Raw genomic sequence first — 22,515 nt, 5'->3', positions numbered from 1 at the left:
CATCAATTCACATTCCATCATCTTTCACAAGTCTCTGAAGTTCCGGGAAGCACACTGCATGGGGTGCTTGTCATTTGTGCAAAGAAAGAAATAAGAAATGATATAAACCAATTTCCCTTGACAGCAGAGACACAGATGGAGATGGCATTTGGACCATATTGTCTGCTCGAGGGTCATCCCGAAAGCCATTAGCTCTCACAGCAATGAAACCAGAGTTATTTATTTTCCCACCATTTTCTGATGTGCTGCAAACAGCGTTACCTTGGGGGCCTGAGTTTCCTTCTAAGAGGTTGTGCTGTCCTTGACACAAAACACCACATATGGCAGAATATTTGTGGCTAATGAAAGGAAAAATTACAAACTAAACTTAAGAGTTGTTAGCCAAGATACAGAAATAATAAGGGGGACCAGTGAGACGGCTCAGTGGGTGGAGGCACCTGCCTCCAGGCTTCACCACCTACATTCAACTCAGCCCCTACATGGACTAAGGAGAGAATTGGCTACCACACATTGTCCTCTGAGGTCCACATTCACATAATGTCACATTTTGTGCCTCCAAATTTTGAACAAATCTGCATCCAGATTTTGAACAAATAATAAGAATGAATAGATGTAATTATTAAATGAACATTAAGATTTCTATCATGCAAAGTTTCATCACTATTGATGTATTTATAAAGCAGATAAGAGCTTCCGTAGAGTTCTTCACTCTTCGTATTTTTATGTCATTCAGTCATATTAGAATGCTATTGAAATCTATTCTTACATTTGTTCGATCATTTGGTCAGTCAGAGAATACTTGCTTATGAAAGCCACTGCATACCCCAGACTTACTTGCACATCAGAAGACAATACATGTCAAAGGAAATAAAGGATGAACTTCTGATACTGAGATTGTGTTACAAGCCCCAGTAATGATGCAGTTGAGTCTTAGTAGAAAAGACAGATGTAAACAGTAAGCACAAGTCAATTACATAGCACAAAATTTGAAAAGGAATATAAGAAATAATGGGACAGGCTAAATGGGAAAGGGGTTAACAGCAGAGCAGCAGTCAGAAGAAGAGGATGGCTACTATTCCAATCCCATGTCTCAACAAATAGAAGTCACCATCTGCCTGCTATACCATGCCTGGACATATACCCAGAGGATTCCCTGGCATGAAATAAGGATATATGTTCTACTATGTTCATAGCAACCCTATTTATAATAGCCAGAAGCTGGAAAGAACACAGGTATCCCTCAACAGAAGAATGGATGCAAAAAATGTGGTATATCTACACATTGGAGTACTATTCAGCCATTAGAAACAATGAATTCATGAAATTCTTAGGCAAATGGATGGAGCTGGAGAACATCATACTAAGTGAGGTAACCCAGTCTCAAAAGACCAATCATGGTATGCACTCACTAATAAGTGGATATTAGCTTGGAAAACTGGAATATGAAAAACATAATCCACACTTCAAATAAAGTACAAGAAGAACGGAGGAGTGGCCCCTAGTTCTGGAAAAACTCAGTGTAGCAGTATAAGACAAAACAAGAACAGGGAAGTGGGAAGGGATGGGTGAGAGAACCGAGGGAGGGAAGGGGGCTGATGGGACTTTTGGGGAGTGGGGAACCAGAAAAGGGAAAATCATTTGAAATGTAAATAAAAAATATGTCGAATAAAATTAAAAATAAAGAGAGAGAGAGAGAAGGCTGAGCAGGTCACAAGGAGCAAGCCAGTAAGCAGCACTCCTCCATGGCCTCTGCATCAGCTCCTGCTTCCAGGATCCAGCCCTGTTTGAGTTCCTGTCCTGACTTCCTCCAATGATGGAATCTGGAAGTATAAGCCAAATAAACCCTTTTCTCCCCAACTTGAAAAAAAAAAAGAAGAAGAAGAAGAAGAAGTCACCATCTGTATTGTTTAGAGAGGACATTGTGAGAGAAGGATTATGCTATACAAAGTCATTGAGATGGGAGGATACTGAGCATATTAGTGGAGGAACCAGTGTCTAGTATAGCTAGCCAATCTGAATGAGGTATCAGATAGCATATCAATGAGAGCACATGAACACCCTCTCAGATTTAAGAATTGCTTTGGGTATGTTTTGCTCTTGTCACTATTATTTTCAGTCATGCTATGATCTGTGACAGTGACTTTGAAAGAAATGTGACAAGTTTGAAGGCTGTTGGAGTCAAAGAATATGTTGGAGCTAACATATTCTAACTTTTCTAGCAACTGAAGGAGGAACAAGGGTTAGAACTAGTAAATTCTCCCAGCAAGTTTGTGATAAACAAAGATAAAGGAAAATAGATATTGTATAAAATAATGAGCACAGTCCATTTAATCAACGTCTTATTGGTACGAAACACAGGATGTGAATTGGTGATGATAATTTACATTATTGCATGTAATGACTAGAGTTGTTATAGAATAGCACCAAGGAGAGTAATCACATGTGACTCCAAGAAGAAATTGTTTCATAGGAGAACCAGCAAAATTTCTTCTTTTTGGAAAAAATACTTTAAATGAAGTGAATTTGACTCATTTCAAATGATAAACTAATTTACTCAAATACAAAATCAAAATAACCTATCTAGGCTCACTGAAGAAATAAGCATCAAAACATGTAACATCAAATGTTGTATAATTTGCACAAATTGCTGATGGGTGTGTATGTGTGTAGTTGCAATCGCATTCTGTATCAACAGGATTATTCAAGTAAAGTATATAATTCCAATTTCAAGGTACTAGATCTATTAAAAGATAGAATGGGCCTGCCATGAATGCTTCCTTTTTATATTCCATTTTCTTGTCATTTGAATATCTTATTTCTGTTATTTGAGGTCTCCACTTCCTTCTCCTCTGCTTTGATTGGCATCAAAATCCATACCAATGATTGAGTTTTGAGAATATCTTCAAAGGTTTAAAAGGTTGGAAGATATGTCAACCAACCCACATTTCTACAGGAGAGAAACAAAATATAAAGGAGATAAACTTCATCAATTATGATTTATTATAAGTTGCCATTGAAATGACTACATAATTCACTGGTTTCTTATTGAAACTGTATTCATTCAACCATAAAAGATACTTATATAGTGAAATACAAAAGTCAAGAGCTGTTTTTATGCTTTCTAAAGTGCAAAACTGAAAGAATTCTATTGTATTTTATTTTCAATTAATCACATCCCTATTCAAAATGGCTGGGTTTGCCAAAGTGGATAAAGTAATATTGTAAATTATAAAGAATCCATAAAATGTACTCAACCCATATTGTAAAATACCACATAATAACAGGTTCAGATGACACCTTACAACTTTGATTTCGAAGCATCTAGAATTGTCATTATATTACTAGTCCTAAAAAGGAGACTAAATTTTAAGTATATAAAGGAACATATTACAGCACCCAGTCTAGAACCAATGAAAAATTCTCAGAATCCCAAAAGGCTCCATTTCTGAATACTGTATGAAATTTGTGTTTGTTTCAAAACTATACATTACTAATTACAAAGACCACATTTATTTATAGCTGAGTAATTTTATATATATATACATATATATATACATATACATATACATATACATATACATATACATATACATATACATATACATATACATATACATATACATATACATATACATATACATATACATATACATATACATATACATATACATATACATATATAATGGACATGTAGATCATTAAAAAACGTTCTGAGAATTAAATGTGGTATTCTGGCTTATGGGAAAGTATTTCTCATCAAGTCACTTTTATCATTTGCATTCAATATAATTTGACATTTTTAATAGTAGAAATAAAAATTTCTGGCAGTCACTTAACAATTATGAGATAAAGATAGGACATTAAACATTTCTATGCAAATGAATACCTTAGTATGGTGAAGTAGACTTGCTTCTAGTCAGTAGCTCTCTTGACATAGTCCATCACAGGCTACACTAACATTGATCTTCCTTATCTAATGAGGAGCAGATTAATTATAGCCACGGAAAATTTACAAATGAAACCAATGCAAGAGACTCAAACATACACACACACACACACACACACACACACACACACACACACACACACATAAAATAAATTGTTTATGAAAAGGTGAATGACCTTTCCTTCAAAAGGCACTTTTCAAATGGGTCTAGCTTCAAGTAAACATGCAAACAATTTGTTCTAGTTGGGAAACTAGCCACTCAGCACTGTGTCTTAAGTACGTAATGGCCTTGTACAACAACAGACAGGATCGTGGCATCACTGCACATGCCATTCAGCATGAATGGACAAGGGAGAGCACGTTCTAAATCACATCTTGACTGAAGAAGAATTTTTTTTTCTAATTAGAAAATAAATTAAACATCTTTGCAGTTCCACATCTGTGCCTCTTGAGTTAGACAACACACTTGCTCTGATCTATCTCTTGAAGGCTACTGTTGAACGGGCAGTTGAATAAAATAGATCCACTTGACAGACATAAAAACTACCTTTATTGGGACTGCATAGCCTGTCTGTGTTACCAATGCAATAGTAACTGGTGCTGAGTATGAAAAACTAATAGCTTAAGAATAAAGCCAATGTTCTATTAAGAATAATACACAATAAGATAATTGATAATAGAATCTTTAAACAGGTTTAATAACTAACCAGAATGTATCTATTTCAGTTTTGAATGTTGACAAAAAAGGGATAAGATACTTTTTGTGATTTATTGTGTAAATAATTTCTAAATTTACAGATCCCATTTATTTCCACTGGGACTTTTAAGAATTCAGAAGAATAAAACATAATCATTATATATAGACACAGAAATCATGCTTGACATGATGAAGTTCTAGAATCATATATTGAAGATGACTGCACAGTGTTGTAGACATTCCTTAACACTGAATTATATACATTGATGTCCTACAAAGAAGACTCTTGGAAAGAACTGAGAGAATTATTCTATAAAAGAAATAAAATTGGAAAACATTTATTTTTCCAAACATTATCAACTTTTATAATAGTGCTTATTTATAATAATCAAAGCTATAATGTAGACAAGGCAGTTTTTCCTTCTACGCTGTTGTTCTTTGGATAAGTGCACAACAGCATTTGTTTCCAGTGTACACCAATGTTCCTGACATGTGCTTAAAAGTAGCAATATATGTATATATTTATAAATCTTCCAAAACTTGAATATACAAGGAAGTAAAAGAAGGAAAGGAAGAGTAGGAAGGATAGATGGAGGGATAGAAATGGGGAAGACAGGGGACAGAAAGAAAAATGAAATTATTTCCTTTGTGCATTCCGTGGGGATTTGAAGATGCTCTTTGTACATCAGCTGAAACTAACAATAATTCTGCATCATAGATAATATTTGAAGCATCGAAAGTATTAAAAGCATCATTATGTATTTTTAAACTAAGTGCATTAATTAGTCTAAGAGGGCATTAGCACTTCAGTCTCCTCTCTTGATTACTGTGAAATATTTTCCCACATATATAATTATTTGACAATAATTGGAAAGAACTGTTATAGAAGAATATGATATTAAAACCTGGAAGATATTAAGTTGCTACAAAATGGGAAAAGAGAAATGTAGTGTTTAATTGCTGGCATTAGTATTCTTTAGTGATAGCTATATCAAAGATAGACTGGGTAATACTTGTATTTACATTCTGATTCAGAAGGAAATTGACGCACTTCATTTTACATTCTTGGAACACTTTGTAAGATGAAGAAACCAGGGATGAGTAAGAAATATCTAAGAATTATGAGCATTTATTGAGAATTTCTGAACCCAATAAACACATAAAATCACTGTACCAACTATAGAAACCATCCCACCTGCTTGTTATGTAACAAACACATACATCAAGTAATCAAAAAGCTTAGTAATACATTTAATAAATTAAGATGATTGTGAAATGCTATGTATAAAAATATTCAGATTAATACATTCTTGATTGATCGCCTTCAATTCTTTATTTTCTTGCTTTTAAAAAAATCATTTTTCTTTTCTATTTCCACTTGCTGTCATGTACTTTCATTTAATAGGCATTATTTTCCATGTGATAACTTGATTAAAATCACATTTGGGATTTGCTTAAGTGTAACACAAGTATATACAGTAATAAGAGATGTGATGTGTATTTTAATTTTGTCATAAATATGCATTCAGCATAGATATGATGTTTTATTGTTTAAATCAGGGTACTGTGTTAGATTTATTTGGCTATATAAAAATACCTCCAATAAGCAACTTAAGAAAATGTTCATTCCATTTGTGAATTTAGAACTTCAGTTCCTAGTCACTTGTATTGGTACAGTACACAAAAGAATAAATGTCCATTGGAATAGGAGTGTTCACGTCAAGGTGATTGGGATACAGAATAATAACAAGGGGAATGGGTCCAATATCTCCATTAAGAGCATGCTGCCTTAGCTCTTTCTAAAAGTTCAACTACATTCTAAGAGCACCACCCATATTCTGGACCTTTAACAAACAGACCTCCTGGAAACATTGAAGATCCAACCAGGGCAAATTTGAAGAGGCGAATAGAGATAAATTAATTAATATATACGGTACAATTCTGTCTTGTTCACCCTCGTAACTTCAGTTCACATTAGTTGTTATTTCTAGTATACAATCAATGAGAGAATATTAGTATATAGGTATAGGAAGCATCCACAGGCAAAAAAATTACCTGACTTACATGAGAAATGCCTCTTCTCTCATCTTTTCCTTACAGTCTCTTCTTTTGTTTAGATCTCTGCTGAATTTATATTATAGTTGGTGATAATTGGTTCTAATTACTTCTGAGATCAGTGGTAAATTATGTTTCTTTCTTATTGCTTCTATGTTATTTAATTTACAGCATTGTTTCTCATTTGCTAGTATAGTGCATAGTATGTAAGTGAATTAAAGCAGGAGATTAAAAGAGTATTATATTTCTCTAATTCTGACATGTGGATTTGGATGCCACAAGATAGAAGGAAAGAAGGAAGGAAAGAGAGAAAGAAAGAAAGAAAGAAAGAAAGAAAGAAAGAAAGAAAGAAAGAAAGAAAAGACAGAGTAAAAGAGAGAGAAAGAAGGAAAGGAAGAAAGAAAAAAGAAAGAAATAAAGGAAAGAGAGAGAAAAGAGAGAGAAAGAAAGAAAGAAAGAAAGAAAGAAAGAAAGAAAGAAAGAAGAAAGTTAAAGAAAGAAAATATTGTTCACATTTATCACCCATTATTTGATGAGCTATTTCTACTACACAGATTATATTAAATTATTTCATCTTATTTTATATAACTACAAGTTATACCTACAGGGATTATGTGTCGAAAATTCTCAGAAATCCTCCACTTAGGAGAGAGTATTGAGGAAATCTGTACCCAGCTACTAATATTAGAATTAGCAGGAAGGAATCCAGATCTCTATTACACTAGAAATCCTAGTCTTTCCCAATCTGCTCCCAGATTTACACAGAAGCAGGCAGGATGCATGCATCTTGAGACTTGGCCTCTTTTTACTCTTTTCTTCAGACACCAAAAGTAACATAATGATTTTAGATAATTGCTCAGCATCAATTTTGTCCTTCCAAAAGGCTCTCTCCATCTTCCAAGTAACTGTTAAAAAAAAAAAAAACTGTAAATGCACACTTGGTCATTTAGAAATCTAGATTATAATCCTTTCTTTCCATGTTTTTTTCAACTTTCTTTTCTAATTAAACTAGCTTATCCTTCATCTAGAAGGCACAGCAAACAATCCCAAAAAAACATGTTTGCAGCTTTTCTCTCTATGTTCAACGTTTTCAGGCTTTAGTTCCCTTCAAACTCATCATATTAATCACCACACTTCTCTCACACCCATTACAATGACTTCTATTCCAATAGGAACAGAGCAATTGGGAGACAGCTTCTTCACATTTATGCCAGCAGCTCTGGCAGGATTTTTACTGTTCTGTGCTGCCACTCTCTCTGGAGAGCAAAAGTCCTTCTTGAAAGAAGCAGAGAAGCTCACAACGCCCATGAAATGCACAGGAAATGTGTAAGACACACTAATGCCTTCCCTGAGAAGTTATAATCAGAAAAGAAAATCTGAGAAGACAGGAACGTTCAATGTTGTGTCAGCAAGTTGTGTAGGAAACTCTAGCAATGCCGTTACACAAAATATTGGGGAGCCCTGGTGGAGTCACCACACTTTACTGGGAACCTGGAGTACCTTCTTGGAGTACTTATTCCCCTTAATATGATAATTTATGTTCAGACCTAAAAGGAACCTTGAGATCAAGGTAAGCTGCAAATTCTAAAAGCTATCAGGAAGAGAAAGATGGAGAATAAACAATGAAAAGAAATGACATTTAAAGTGGCATGGATATTAACCACATGACAGAAAAACACTGCCGTGAAGTACTGGAAAAAGAAAAAAAAAACAGAGAAAAAATGCATAAGCTTCACAGAGCATCCAAGGGGATCAGTGAGGGAAGACAATAAAAAAAAAGAGAGAGAAATGACAGAGAAAGAATAAAGAGAAGGAAAGCAGGGAGAAGAGAAACCCTTCTGAGCTATCTCTTCGAAAGGCCAACACAGCACATTCTTTCAGTAGAGATTGGCTGTCCCAACTGGATTAACTCTTCAAGAGGAGCTAATGAAATCATTGATTTTAGAGGAGACTCTACTACCTCCACTATGCTAGATTAGCATAAGCCCCTATTTATTCCCATAGTTAAGTGTAGCTGGCATTCCTAATCAATGAAGCTTTTCTTTACAGCAATTTGAAATGATTGCAGAAAAGCATAATTGGTCACAAATCTCGATTAATTGATCATAGGAGTCCAACCCCAATGGATACACTCACATCACACCTCCTGCTGCTACAACTCAAGAAACATTGTGAAAGAAAGAAATATAATGATTGTGAGAGCTGGAAGACCTTGAAATCTGTCTTCAGATTGCTTCTCCTAGAAATGACAGGGAAGCTTCACAGATGAGACCTCAATATATGTCAGCTTAAGCAATGACTCCACCAATCAATATTCAGTGATAGAGTGGGAAACCCCATGGACTATAACCCTAGGCAAAGAATCATAGGAAAAATCACAAGTGAAGAGAGAGAGAGAGGGAGAGAGAGAACAATAAGTTATCCAATACCAAAGGATCCGTCCTAAAATCATATATGCATAGCAACACTAAGCAAACTCACCAGGTTGTATGCATATTTATGTATATGCATATATATGTACATGTGTGTGTGCATGTGCATTAGTGTGCAGGTGTGTGTAAAACAATACCAATGAAAGAATGAAAGAAAAGGTCAGGAATGGGAGGGGTTGGAGGTAGAGGCCATGACAAAGGATAGGATGAGAAGAGGGAAGTGGGAAATAATACAACTATATTTAACTATTTTTGTTTTTCATTCTGAAAATGCCTTACCCTCCTGTCCCAATGAGTCATGTTCGTATTTATCATCCCAGTCCCAAAAATAAAGTGTTTAAGACATATCTGTACACAGTTTCAAGAATGTTATCTTCATCCTTGGTTAAGTTCAGTCTGGTAGATGTTTGGATACCCTGTTACTTTTCCTCCTTACCCACTTCAGGCTCAAAAGATAATATTAGCAATGTGTGACAGAGAGGATAGGTTAGGTCCTGGTGGTGTTAACTTGTGTGAACTTAGCAAAAATGACTTTCTATTCTCAAAACACGGCTTTAGCTTTTGCCCTTCTGCAGCATGAGGTCTATTTTTATTGAGTCTCTTTAAACTCCTCTTCACGTTCTACCTCACTCCAACATTCGGGTCTTAAATGTAATGTGAAAGAGACATTTTGTAGTCAGTTTGTCTCATAATGGTTTCAACTTCCTTTTCCTTGAGCTCTAGAAATCCAGTCTCGCAACTACATTATTCTTTTCCAGTTATTTTTTCTATTTTAATTAATTATTTATTTTTATTGAATATAATCTTCATTTACATTTCAAATATTAGTCCACCAAATACTAATCTAGTTTTGTCCCACTGCTATTTGCCAGTAGTGTGATCCAAAGCAAAGGGTGAAATTTTTGTTCTCCGGTTCATCTCTGAGAAGGGGAGATTTGAGAGATCCTCATGATTTTTACTCTTACATGTGCAGTTCTGATAACATACACAAGAATCACCCAAATCAGACCCCCTAGATCATCATATAAAGCCAAAAAATATAGACTCGCTTCCCTTCTAGTTCTTCTCCCTTTTATTCCCAACACCAATCACAGTGCCAGAATCAACAAGTAGTAGCAAATGTGCTTGGGTGAAACCACTTTGCTGTTGTTTTCTTTTCTATTCATTGTAGCTAAACTCTTCGAAATTTAATCCTGCAATACAAAGGCATCCTTGCTGTAATTGTGGCCAAAGCCCAGGACACAGACAACTTATACAACTGATAAATGTTCTTCACAGCATGATGAATAGATTCTAAGACCAAAGGCATAAAGGGAAGCTCTGTGGCTTTATTACCTGGCCTGGAAGCCATCCATGCATATCGCTATCAGTCAGAACTGAGAAACAAAGTCTGTCTCGTTGTCAAGCAGAAGGCATTAACCTGCATCTTGTAGGTAAAGTGATGTCAATTTGCATACAGATTTTAAACCTTCCCTCTACCTACCCATCAGTCCCTGCATCCACATCAGAATTATATTTCAAGTATAGTCATGAGCTCATCATAAATATCAAGAGTTATAAAATATGGACACAGAATCCCATTAGAGAAATTAAAAAATTAAACAAAAACCAAATCTTAACCAAAACACCAAACATCTGGGTAAAACCCTGTCTCCTTTTAACTCAGAGCTAACTGGGCTTTAATTATAAGCAAGTGCACTTATTTGGAGCCACAGTTTCTTACTACTAAAAAGATAGTGATTATTACACAGCAATATTATGAAGATCTGAGACTCAGAAGAGGTAACTGGTCAAAGCCATCAGAGTAGGATGTACAACAGCAGGAAACACCATTATAAGACTAGTACTGTAAAAGAAGCATTTTTCACATTTGGCCCAGATATGCTGAATCTTCCCACACTGATCAAGGATTTTGCTTTTTAGCTTCTGGCACTACACAGTTTTTGCTCTTTCATTTTCTTTTTATTAGAAATAAAACTTTTAAAACTCCACCACATTTATGCAGGTATAAAGAAGCATGTTAAGCTCTTGAAGAAAGATAGTTTACATACATATGATGTAATCTTCTCTGTACTACACAGAGCTGTTCCCTGTTTAGCCATCTATTTTAAGAAAGTAATAGTGAGTGACATTTCAGAATTCAGGCATGATCTATTTAAAAAAAATAAATGGACCCCATGTTTGTTGAAAATCTCAAGGAACATCAAAGAAAATATATGATATTTAAACTACCAAGAATCTCAAAACCCAATATATAAAACAAAGGGGTTATTGAATATCTACTTTGTTCAATATCACCTTGCATTCTTAAAGCTCATTTCCTGAAAATGATTTATCTGATTATATTACCATATGACTTTTAAATTAAGTTTACAATTCCCTTTCTCAACCTCTATCTGCAGTTCTTCATCATTTTCTCTGACAGACAAGGATAAGCCTCACAATCCTATCTATACATGGGTGCGCAGGTGAGCAGAAGATGGAATTCTGGTGACTGAGAGATCATTAAAATATTTAGGAATATACACAGAAAAGCATTCTACAAGTCTGGCTGTCCTGAAGTATAGGAAATAATCTGAAAGAAAAGGCATATGCCTAGGCTAAGATATTTTAAGCATAGAAGGCAAAGAATCACAATCCTACATTGAAAATTGCTGATTAAAAAAAATCCTATAATCAAATGACTGTATAGTAATTCAAAAGTTGACATAAAACAAACCCATATTGTATGTAGGCAAGGGACATATTAACCATTACTAGAAGCAATATGTTATGTATTGAAGACATAAAGAAATGTCATCTCATTCAGTTATCTAAGCCCTTAATAAGGCTTGATGAGGCTTAGGGTAGCTAAAGCCACACTAGGAATCCTCATACACTGTATAATCATAGCTCACAATGAAAATTATACAATGACAAGTGAAGTGACATATCTCAATTATACAATGACAAGTGAAGATGAAGGTATGTAATAATACAGTAATATTTTCACAGACCCCTCCTACTAAAAACTGCATCTTTTACAATTACATCAACAAGCAGAAAAGATTCAATATTTTTCAATATATTTCAATAATTCATATTAGATGCTAGCTAGGCATAAGGCAAGCCAACTTTCATAGGGAGAAATTGTGTATAGAGGAATTCCTGTTTAAGTATTCAGAAAAGAGTATATTTAATGGTGTTTTCATGAGGTTAGAGCTAGGGATAACTAGTGTTTTATGCAGGATATGCAAATCAGTGAACAGTTATAACATCAGGGCAATAGGAAAGTGTACAATGGTGGGAAATACAAGACTAACTTTCTACTCTCTCCATGGAATAACTTTAAGAAATGCAATCCTTGCAGTTTGGAACATAATGTTCAGTGACATTGTGAAATGTGAGTTCACAACATGTTAGGTCCCCAATAGTTTTCATAGGAGTGAAGTGACAATGGCCTATAAAAGAGTTATCCAGCTAAAAAGCTTCAGCAATGAACCTGGAACTATTAGTCCACTGATGCTGTGGAATTAACCGTGAAGCCACATCGAAGCAGAAAACCTATGTTAATTTGTTAGTTTATACTTTTCTATGTTCGAAAAGTTTGTGTTAGTTTGAATTATAATATTACATAATTTGTGAAAAGCAAATATATCTATGGTTCTGGCAACTGGGAAAGTAGAGGCTAGTTTTAGGTGTTAATCTATATTTCAACACATAGTGTATGTCCTACCTGCTTCCAAATTCTTTAGGGCTACCTCACGGCTGACAGGTCAGGAGTCAGCCTTTTATGAAAATATGTAGGGCCTCCAAAAGCTGACTTTCACCTAAGTCTCCCAGTTTTACATTTTACTTTTCCTTAAAGTTCAGTAAGAAAGAACTGTTTGAGGTTCTCTTGAAGGGCCAGCCTCTCTCCCCTGTTCTTTGCTCTGTCTCATCTTAGACACAAGAAGGCTTTTCAAAGCTTTGAGTCTTTGTCATGACTCTCGTTTGAACAATTCCCTGAGCAGAAACACTTAATGCTTCTCCTTTTTCTTGAAAAACATTTTTCATACTTCTCATGCAAGTATTATAATTATTTCTACAATTCTAACTTTGTGATTAACGGCACAAACATCAAGTAGTCAAAAGGGAATTCACATTTAAACTTTGTCATTTAACTGTATGGTCTTAGGCAATTTATTTAACATATCTGATTGATAAATGAAGATAATAGAATTTACTAAAGAGACACCTGTCTCAAATGAGTTACGTAAATATTAAAGACAAGTCATGGTCAAAAAAAGCTGTCACCAATAAGTGGACAATTCTAGATCTTCCACTAAATATGTAAGATCTTTTTGGTACTGAGTTAGCACCATGTTTATCTGACGCTATGAAAATGTTTATTTAGATATTACTCAAAGGAAAGGCTTTGAATGTGATCTATGGCATGCATTCATTAGATTATGAATCTAAATGAATCAATGAGAAAGATTATAGAAGAGAACAAAATTTGCAAATGATAATTTCTTGAATATATTTTAAGTGGTAACACCTAAATTAGACATCTATACCACAAACTGGTACATATATGAGTGATGTCTATATACTTGTCTATACAGGTGTGTACTTAGTTCTCTGACATACAAACACACACACACACACACACACACACACACGTAGATGTGTGTATGTGTAGGCTAGATTTTGATGTCCAGTTTCTTCCTTGATCATTTTCTATCTTAATTTTTGAAACAGGGTCTCCTGCTGAACCAGGAACTCAGTGATTAGGACATACTTGTTGACTAACGAGTTCTAGAGTGAGCTTGTTTCTACTCCCCCAGTGTTGGGGCTACAAACTCATTATCTGAATTTTACCCATTTACTGAATACCTCAACTCAAGTCTTGAGAAGCAAGCTCTTGCCTAACTGAGCCTTCTCTATAGTCATGCTTTTCAGGGAATTATAATTGTAACAAGTGTTTGCTTATTTTACTGTGTGTTGTTTTCAAAGACATTTATGACATTTTGTACTGTTCATAGACAACAAGAGTTTTGTACACATGGTATCCACACATATTATTCTACTATATGGAAATATACTAAAATATTTTATACTAAGTATAAGTAAGACAACAGGGCCAGGGGTTCTTTAAATTGTGTGGATATCTAGATATATACTCTGAAGAACAGAACTTAAGATGCATGCATGTCTTAGTGACCAGCTAGAGCACAGGACATGAAATTACATAATTAGTTTGTTGGTTGGGTATTTAGTGGGTTGGTGGATTGGTTGCTGGGTTGGTTTGTTGGTGGGTTGGTTGGTTGGTTGGTTATACATGTTGGGTATTATACACTCAGATTTACTGAACTCCATATTGCTTGCTGTAATTTCCCAAATTCCTACATGTTATGGTTGCAGACATGTGCCATCCACACAGAGGAAGATAAGCTTTTAAAGAGGAATATATTGCATAGTGTGTGGAGACAAATGTATCAAACAAGCTGAAAACACAGCTGTGAGCAAGGTGACCTAGCCTGTACACCCAAAAAATTTTCTTTTCAAAAGGCATACCTATAGTTCGCACAGGGTTTGCGCTGACATTTGAATGGACTGAAAGAATTCTGAGCCTGCAATTTGTGCCTATTCTATGGTGAAATTTGTGAGTGATCTACTTTAATTCCTGTAACCATTCTCTCAGTAAGAATTGGGAACATTTCCACTGGACACAGTAGAAGAAGCACTGAAGGCCAGACAGATATTCTACAGTAAATAAATTGACAGTGTCGTTTATCACCAATCCCTTGAGAGTTTAGTCAGCATGGAATCTGCAGAGCCAGTAAGCCCTGGCTCACAAGAAATTGAATTCAGTATCTATCCATCTGAGACATTCCAGAAGTAGAAACAAGTTCCACAAAACACATGGCACCCTTTTCTTTTATCGTCATCAAACTTAGGGTAAGCACACAGAGCACTGTGAGCCTTCTCAGCATGCTGTAGTTATCAAGCTCATTGTGCTACTTCTAATGTGTATATATATAACATGTTTTTGCCCTACAGAGATAATACTCTGGAACAAATTGCCACGCTGTCAGAGATAGCAGGTACTAATGAGTCTGTGGCCAGGTTTTAGGCAAACTGTATAATGGAAACTCATGACCAGGGTATGGGATTGAAGGACAGCTTCAATATGAGTATTGAAGCCTAACCCATCCTTCAACATTCTCTGGAAACAAATATGCCCCACCTTCCAAGATGCCTACAGTAAAGGGGAAAGGCTAAATATTATATTTTATTTGTTCTATTATTATCAGTCAGCTAATGCCAAACCTTTCCCATGGAGTCTAAGTGGGATTGTTCTGTCTCCCTATGGCCAATCATTTGGGATACCACTCTCTACAATATTCCTTATCATCCTTAAGGGAGTGTCTCCACAAGTACTTAAAGATACACGATTTCTCAAAGAGTTTCTGAAATATTTGTTTACATTTTCTAAAAGCTTTATATTTTCACTCCTTACAGTAGGAACCACTTTGCAGTGAGATCTTGAGCATAGCAAACAGGTGAATTTTGAATAAGTCACTACCAACTTATAACTTCTAAATACTCTAAAATGCTCACTGTGTCTTCACTGGAAATTGTCATTTGAAATCATAAAATCTTCAAAGAATTGTCACAAAAGCAATTATTAAATCAAGAATCATAACTGATGCTCTGATTAAGCCCCTCAATTCATTTCTCTCCTTGTGGGGACAGTATGAACAACAGTGGGACCCTTTCCTGGGGTACACTGGCTACTATGCTGCCTTTATCTCTCTGTCCTGTCTCTCCTTTGGAGTGGTGTTCATGAGGAAAAGAAAAGCTTGTCTGAAATGCAGCTTCATGTCAAATTTGCATATGGCTATGACATATGGAAAGAAAACTGAATGACTGGCTTCTCAGACCTGTGGAGGCAGAAGAAAAGGAGTTTCACATCTCTCTCTCTCTCTCTCTGCAAAGGCAGCTGCTGGGCACACCATGCTCTCCCAGTAGACTGGTCCTGGCCAAGACAAGTGTCTTCACTGAAAAGAACACTGCCAAGAAGCTGACCTTAGGGGACTGGAGACTGCACAGTGTGATATTTACATCTCTTTGAAGTTACTTTCAAGTTTTGAAAAGCATTGAAAAATAAATCCCTCATACTCAACAGTGACTTGAAATATTTTTTGTTCCCTGAGAGCAAATCTGAAGTTGGGATGGACCGAAAATGACATGTCTGCCTCACTCTTGTCTGTGTCTATGTTTTCCACTCTGTTTCACAGCCATTCTAAAATAATGCAACTCAGCATATTAATGATTTTAAATCTATCCACCCAGGCCTCCTTTCTCATCTGTCTCCCAGTTCAGTAGCTTGGGGGTCCTTTTGAGAACATATGACCCACAGTATATTATTTCAGTGTTCCACACATTCTGAATTGGGAGTGCTAATCCCCTCTGATTCTTTGGTTAATTTGAAAATGTTTCTAAATATTTAACCATCATACTCTTCACCACATACTGCCAGGGATGAGTACTTTGAAGACATTGCTTAATCCTTTATGTGAGTGATGGGTTGCTCTAAAGCTTTGTGAGTTTAATCAACTTGAAAAATCCCATCATCTAGAAACTTCATCCTATCTTAAAGAAATGAAATGTGAAAACAGTAACTCTAGTAACACTGTGGAGACCCCCTTTGGAGACATTTTACATACAGGAAGTAAGATATGAAGACCTCATGAGGGAAGATTGCTGAAGAACACAGCAGAAGTGTTAGTTCTCATGTCATCTTGAGATATAATTATAGTGATGGGGGCAATATGCTTCATTATAAACATGTCAGGAAAATTCTGGTTCTCATAATTTTGTTTTAAGTGTTTCTATCCTTTGCTACCAAATAACTTATTCTCACTTAGCATCCAATATTTACCATTTCTGATCATATTCATGGTTAAACTATCTCTTAAAGTCTGCATGAGTTTCTCTTATGTCCCATGAAACTTGCCCTTCCATCCTATGATACTCTTCACTTTAGTCTTGATAGCTTCACATTCATATCTGAAGTTCATCTTATATGTACAGAATAAGATTGAGCCTTAGAAGCAGAAAGGAACCTTGAAAAGCAGCTAGTAGCAGAATGGAGGCTGCTGCTGGACCTGGAAACCTGGCCGGCGTGCGGCATATCATTCTCATTCTTTCTGGAAAAAGGTATGTTGGGAAAAGCACCATCTACATGGATTCATCTGCTGGTGCTATGCCACCAGGACAAAAAGGTGGGAATCCTAGATGTGGACCTGTGTGGTCCCAGCATACCACACATGTTCTTTGCAAAAGGCAAAGCAGTGTACCAGTATGACAGTGGCTGGGTGCCTGTCTTTGTGGATCAGGAGCAGAGCATCTCCCTTATGTCTGTGGGCTTTGTGCTGGGAAACTTTGATGAGGCCTTGGTGTGGAGAAGTCCCAAGAAACATGCACTAAGCAGTTTGTGTCTGATTTAGCTTGTGGGGCAGCTGGACTCTCTAGTTGTGGACACAGCTCCAGGGACTTCTGATGAGCTCATGGCCACTGTGGAAGCCCCACATCTCTATAGGACCCTTGGGGGCTCCTATGGTCACCACACCACAGGCAGTGTCTATTGGGGATGTGAGGCGGGACCTGGCCTTCTGTAAGAAGACTGGGCTGAAGGTGATAGGGGTCATAGAGAACATGAGCTCCTTTGCCTGCCTGCACTGCACTGAGTGCACCAATGTCTTCTCCAGCAGCAGTGTGGAGGAGCTGGCCTGGCTGGAGAACCCTTTTTATGTTCTGTTCTCCTGGTTCCTCAGCTTACCAGGAGCTTGAAGGAAGCGAGTGACTTCATCCAGGAACTTCCCCAAAGCACTGCATATACGGCACTCACGTCCATAGTTCATAAAGTTCTGCACAGGATGCCTGCTCTGTGCTCCTGAGAGCCTTGCAGCCTTCTGGTGCTGTGTGCCTATAGGACCTTTGGGAGCAGAGGTCCTCAGGACTGTAGTGGGATCTGTAGTTTTTGGCCTGGGCAATGGCTGGTCTATGCGATTATGGCCATGAAGAGATCTTCTGCAGGCCCCAATGCCAGTTGCTGACACTAGCTTCAAACCTCTGTTCTCAGTGAGAGGCTGTTTATTCCTACATTTCATGGCTGGAACAAGCAGTATTAGTAAAGATATAAAGGGCCTGAAAAAGAAAGAAATATTTTCTTTTTGTGCCAATACATGTCCAGTTTTTGTTTGCCCAATGTTCATCTCATATGTTGATGTTCATCTTATCAACATATTAAATATAATTAATCAAATTTTCTTTTGAACAACTTCATGCTCATGGATCTTTAATCAAGGCCACTCATGTCCATCTCATGTCTTTGACTGTAAAGCCTATGAGCATTGGAATAAAACATGGAGAACAGTAGACTTAGATCTTAGTTCCAATTATCTTCAACAGTTTGGTATCATTACTGCACTTAAAATATCTATGGCCTCTACTCTAGCCCATAATATAGAACTGATGCCTTGGGATATTGGGGGAACTTATTGCCTCTGTAACATGGAATATAGCATCGCTGTCCATCATGTGGCTCTACCTAAGCCAGGGATTTAGGAGAAATACAGGCTTGGGAACCATTTGAGTTTATTAGAAAAAGACAGCAACATCTCTGTTTGTTTTCTATGTGTAGAAGGAGTTATCCTAGGGAATGGCCAGCCCTTGTCTGGGTCCAGGAGAGATCAAGGGGCTTAGGACATGAGGACAAGATTCCAGTATAGATAGATAGCCTTTCTCTGGTCCTGAACTTGTTTCCCCAACAGCCTGGACCCACTCATCCAACCACCAACTCCTCCTTCTACAGTCCACTCAGCTTTAATTGCAAACACATTTCACCCTTCACCTCCTGTTCTACAGTGAAGGGGCTTGTTGCTAGTGTGCTCGCCTGTATGTTAAAACAATAACAGCTGAGGAAAAGAAAATCTGAGCATCAGTCTTCTCCTCTGTAGAACACTAATGGGAGATTTATGGTTGGAATTTCAGATGATAGTAGAGCCATAGCATACAAGTATTTCATTGGAAGGAAATATTTTTACTTGCAAAAGAGAAAACTGTGAGTGGAGTGTATGAGCACATCGGAGTTTCTACCCAGGAGTTTTGTCCCATCATGGGAAAAGGGAGGAAAAAGGCAAATATGTTGATCTCTCAATCAAAGGTACATATAGCATAATTCTAAAATTGAAGCTGCCAGGTTCATACATCACTATCAGTTTACTGAAGGCAAACTTAGCTATGACCAATTTAATAAGTAGTCAATGAGGAAGTCTGAACACTCAGTAGTCTCCTTACTGAATTTAACATCAATGTGAAAATAGTATTTTATTTTAAAACACTGTTGTAAGCATCTTCCCATTTCCTTTGACAGAGTCAACAACCATATTACATGATTATTGTCTTCATCCTTATAACAATAATAAAGTTTTTGTTAATGCTGCTAAGTCTTTGAACTTCCTGAAGGTTTATCACATTCTTTACTGTGACTCTTCCAAACTTATCCCCTTTTATTCCTTGAAAACCTGGCTTAGTTTTCTCTTTATTTTTTTTATCAGATACTCCTTTTCCATTGACACTCTCTATAGTGAAACTTGTGTAAAGTGAACAAATCTTTCTCACATTTACTTGGCTTGGTTTTGGTGTTAGTCTCAAAAGTCTGTCTAAGGAATTCAGCTAGTCTCTTAACTGGCCCTAAATATTAAAGCATGTCTCAGAAACACTAATAGATCCTCAGTGGCTTTGATTTGCCACTTTTGTGATTCCTGATTGACACTTTACCATCTGTCATTGAGACCATGGGCTCTTCTAAATCTTAACAACCATTCATCTACCTTACATAGAGCAGATGGAGCTCAAGCAGTTTGTAACTCATGCTCCCTGGACCTGTGGAGGGGTTCTAGTTAAAGAATGAAATGTCCTTGGCAAATCTACCTTCACATTGCCTCCCAAGTTGTTTCGTAGGAAAAGAGTTCTATTATCTAGGTTTGAATTCATTCAGTTTGGCTGTGTTGGAATTCACATTTGCCTTCTAGATAATTATCAGAGGATGATATTATTAAGGTGTAAAATAAATATGCTTTACAGTCAGAAGAGTACCACTTGGTAGGAAGATACCACTCATTTATAACTTGGTATCCCTTACAGCAATTTGATTTGGATGTACAGAAAATACCAGGTTGAAAACCTTCATTCTTTTCCTCTGCCTTGTCATGATCTTTATCCCTTAAATGAAAGGTCAGCAAACAACAGCTCTAGAAGTAAATAAAAAAAAGTACAAAATTATAATGAAGAAAAATGTGTGAAATGAACCTTGTATGGCTGGTAAAGCTAAAATATTCAGCATCTAGCTATTTATAGAAAAGCTTTCCCACCCTGCGCATTAAATTGTGTCATTTGGTCTGAGGGCAAGATTTTGGAAGCTGGGGTGTCTGACTTGACAGCTGACCCATTGTGCTGCCATATTTATATCCCAATTAAATTTCTTGAAGGTAGCAACTTGGGTCAGCACCTTCCTACATGTGCATCAGCCTAATGATTATTGTATTTTCCAAGAACTAGTGTGATTTCCACTCACACATAGCTACTTGATTTTCAACAGAAATTCCAAAGTATTTAATAATAAGAAGCAAAATACAGGCAGCAGCAACAGCAGCTGCGGCTGGTCCAGAGGAAGGGCTATCAGCAGTAGAACCAAGCTGACAGGGTCCAGGCAAACCCTGTGCCCACGACCTCTGGTCATCGCTGGCCAGCCGGGCTGCGGAGGATCTATAGCGCCTTTCACCACACAGAAGCCACATCAGAACTCTGCCTCCCGCCAGTCAGTTACAAGGCTTCCATATTGGTTCTGGGACACCAGAGAGATCAGACGGACTCAGGTACGCAAATATAACCTGAGACCAACATCGCGGGGGTCTAAGCCCGACGGGCGTTGGCCTGCACCCATGCACTGGGCTAGCTGGGGGGCCACTGGTGTGCAAACCTGGCCAGGAGGTTGTTTGCCAGGGCTGGCGTGCACACTGCCTCCATATTGCCTACAGGAAGCCAGAGAGTCCTAGCAGGCAAAACCAAACCTGCTAACAGGCATAGCCTGAGGCAGACATAGCAGGGGTCTCAGACAGTCAGGCCCTGGACTGCACCCAGGCCCTGGGCTGCTTGGTGGGCCATCTGTGTGCCAACCCGCCCAGGAGGTTGTTAGCCCAGCAGACTGTCCCAGCACTCTTAGGGAGTGCGTACACGCCGCCATCCTGGCAACCTGACAGACCCAACAACACTCACGGCTGAGGGGAACTTTGCTCAGACATTGGCCTGCCAGGCTTTTACCTGAACTCAGGGCCTGAGTAGCTAGGCTAGCCTTGTGTGCACAAACCCGGTTGGGAGTTCTGCTGCCCAGCAGAGTGATCAGCACTCAGAAAAGGTTCCTGCAGCATACACCCTCAGAACTCCCTGAAGGAGCAAAAGGGCACCATCTTGTTCACAGACACAATCTGGGGAAAAGAACACTAGGGCTGCAAGGGCACCCAAGAGGAGGACAGCACATCAGCAATCTGCAACAGGGGAAACCCTGCCATCCAGTGTTGCAGGAATAGCCCTAGAGCCTCTCAGGAGTCTGAAACACCAGCCAGAGACAAGACCAACTAGCTCCAGAGAACAAGATGCCAAAGGGCAAACGCAGGAACGCTACTAACAGAAATCTAGGCAATATGGCAGCATCTGAACCAAACTCTCCAACATCAGCAAGACCTGGTTATGCCAACACACCAGAGAAACAAGATTTGGATTTAAAATCACTGTTCATGATGCTGCTAGAAGAACACAAAAAAGACGTGAATGGATCTCATAAAGAAATACAGGGGAACATGAATAATCTAGAAACCCATCTAATGGAAACACAAAAATCACTTAAAGAAACGCAGGAGAATAAGGCCCAAGAGATAGAAGCCAATAAGGAAGAAAGGCAAAAAAAAAAAAAAAAAAAAAAAAAAAAAAAAAAAAAAAAAAAAAAAACCTTAAAGAAATTCAGGAGAACTTGCGTCAACAGGCAGAAGTCATGAAAGAGGAAACACAAAAATCTCTTAAAGAATTACAGGAAAACACAAACAAACAAATGATGGAACTGAGCAAAACCATCCTGGATCTAAAAACAGAAGTAGAAACAACTAAGAAATCACAAAGGGAGACAACTTTGGAGATAGAAAACCTTGAGAAGAAATCAGGGGCCATAGATACAAATATAAACTACAGAATACAAGACATGGAAGAAATAATCTCAGATGCTGAAGATACCATAGAAACCATTGACTCAACTGTCAAAGAAAATGCAAAATGCAAAAAGCTTGTGTCCCAGAACATCC

General features: G+C 37.4%; 1 pseudogene; it reads left to right on the top strand.

Annotated features, from left to right (window-relative positions):
* Positions 1-17,246: 17,246 nt before the first annotated feature.
* On the top strand, positions 17,247-18,057 carry LOC127682070 (cytosolic Fe-S cluster assembly factor NUBP2-like; annotated as a pseudogene).
* Positions 18,058-22,515: the final 4,458 nt, after the last annotated feature.

Source organism: Apodemus sylvaticus, chromosome 4, assembly GCF_947179515.1.
Source record: "Apodemus sylvaticus chromosome 4, mApoSyl1.1, whole genome shotgun sequence".
NCBI lineage: Eukaryota > Metazoa > Chordata > Mammalia > Rodentia > Muridae > Apodemus > Apodemus sylvaticus.
The sequence above is the reverse complement of the archived record's forward strand: the minus strand, read 5'-3'. Positions and strand labels throughout refer to the sequence as shown.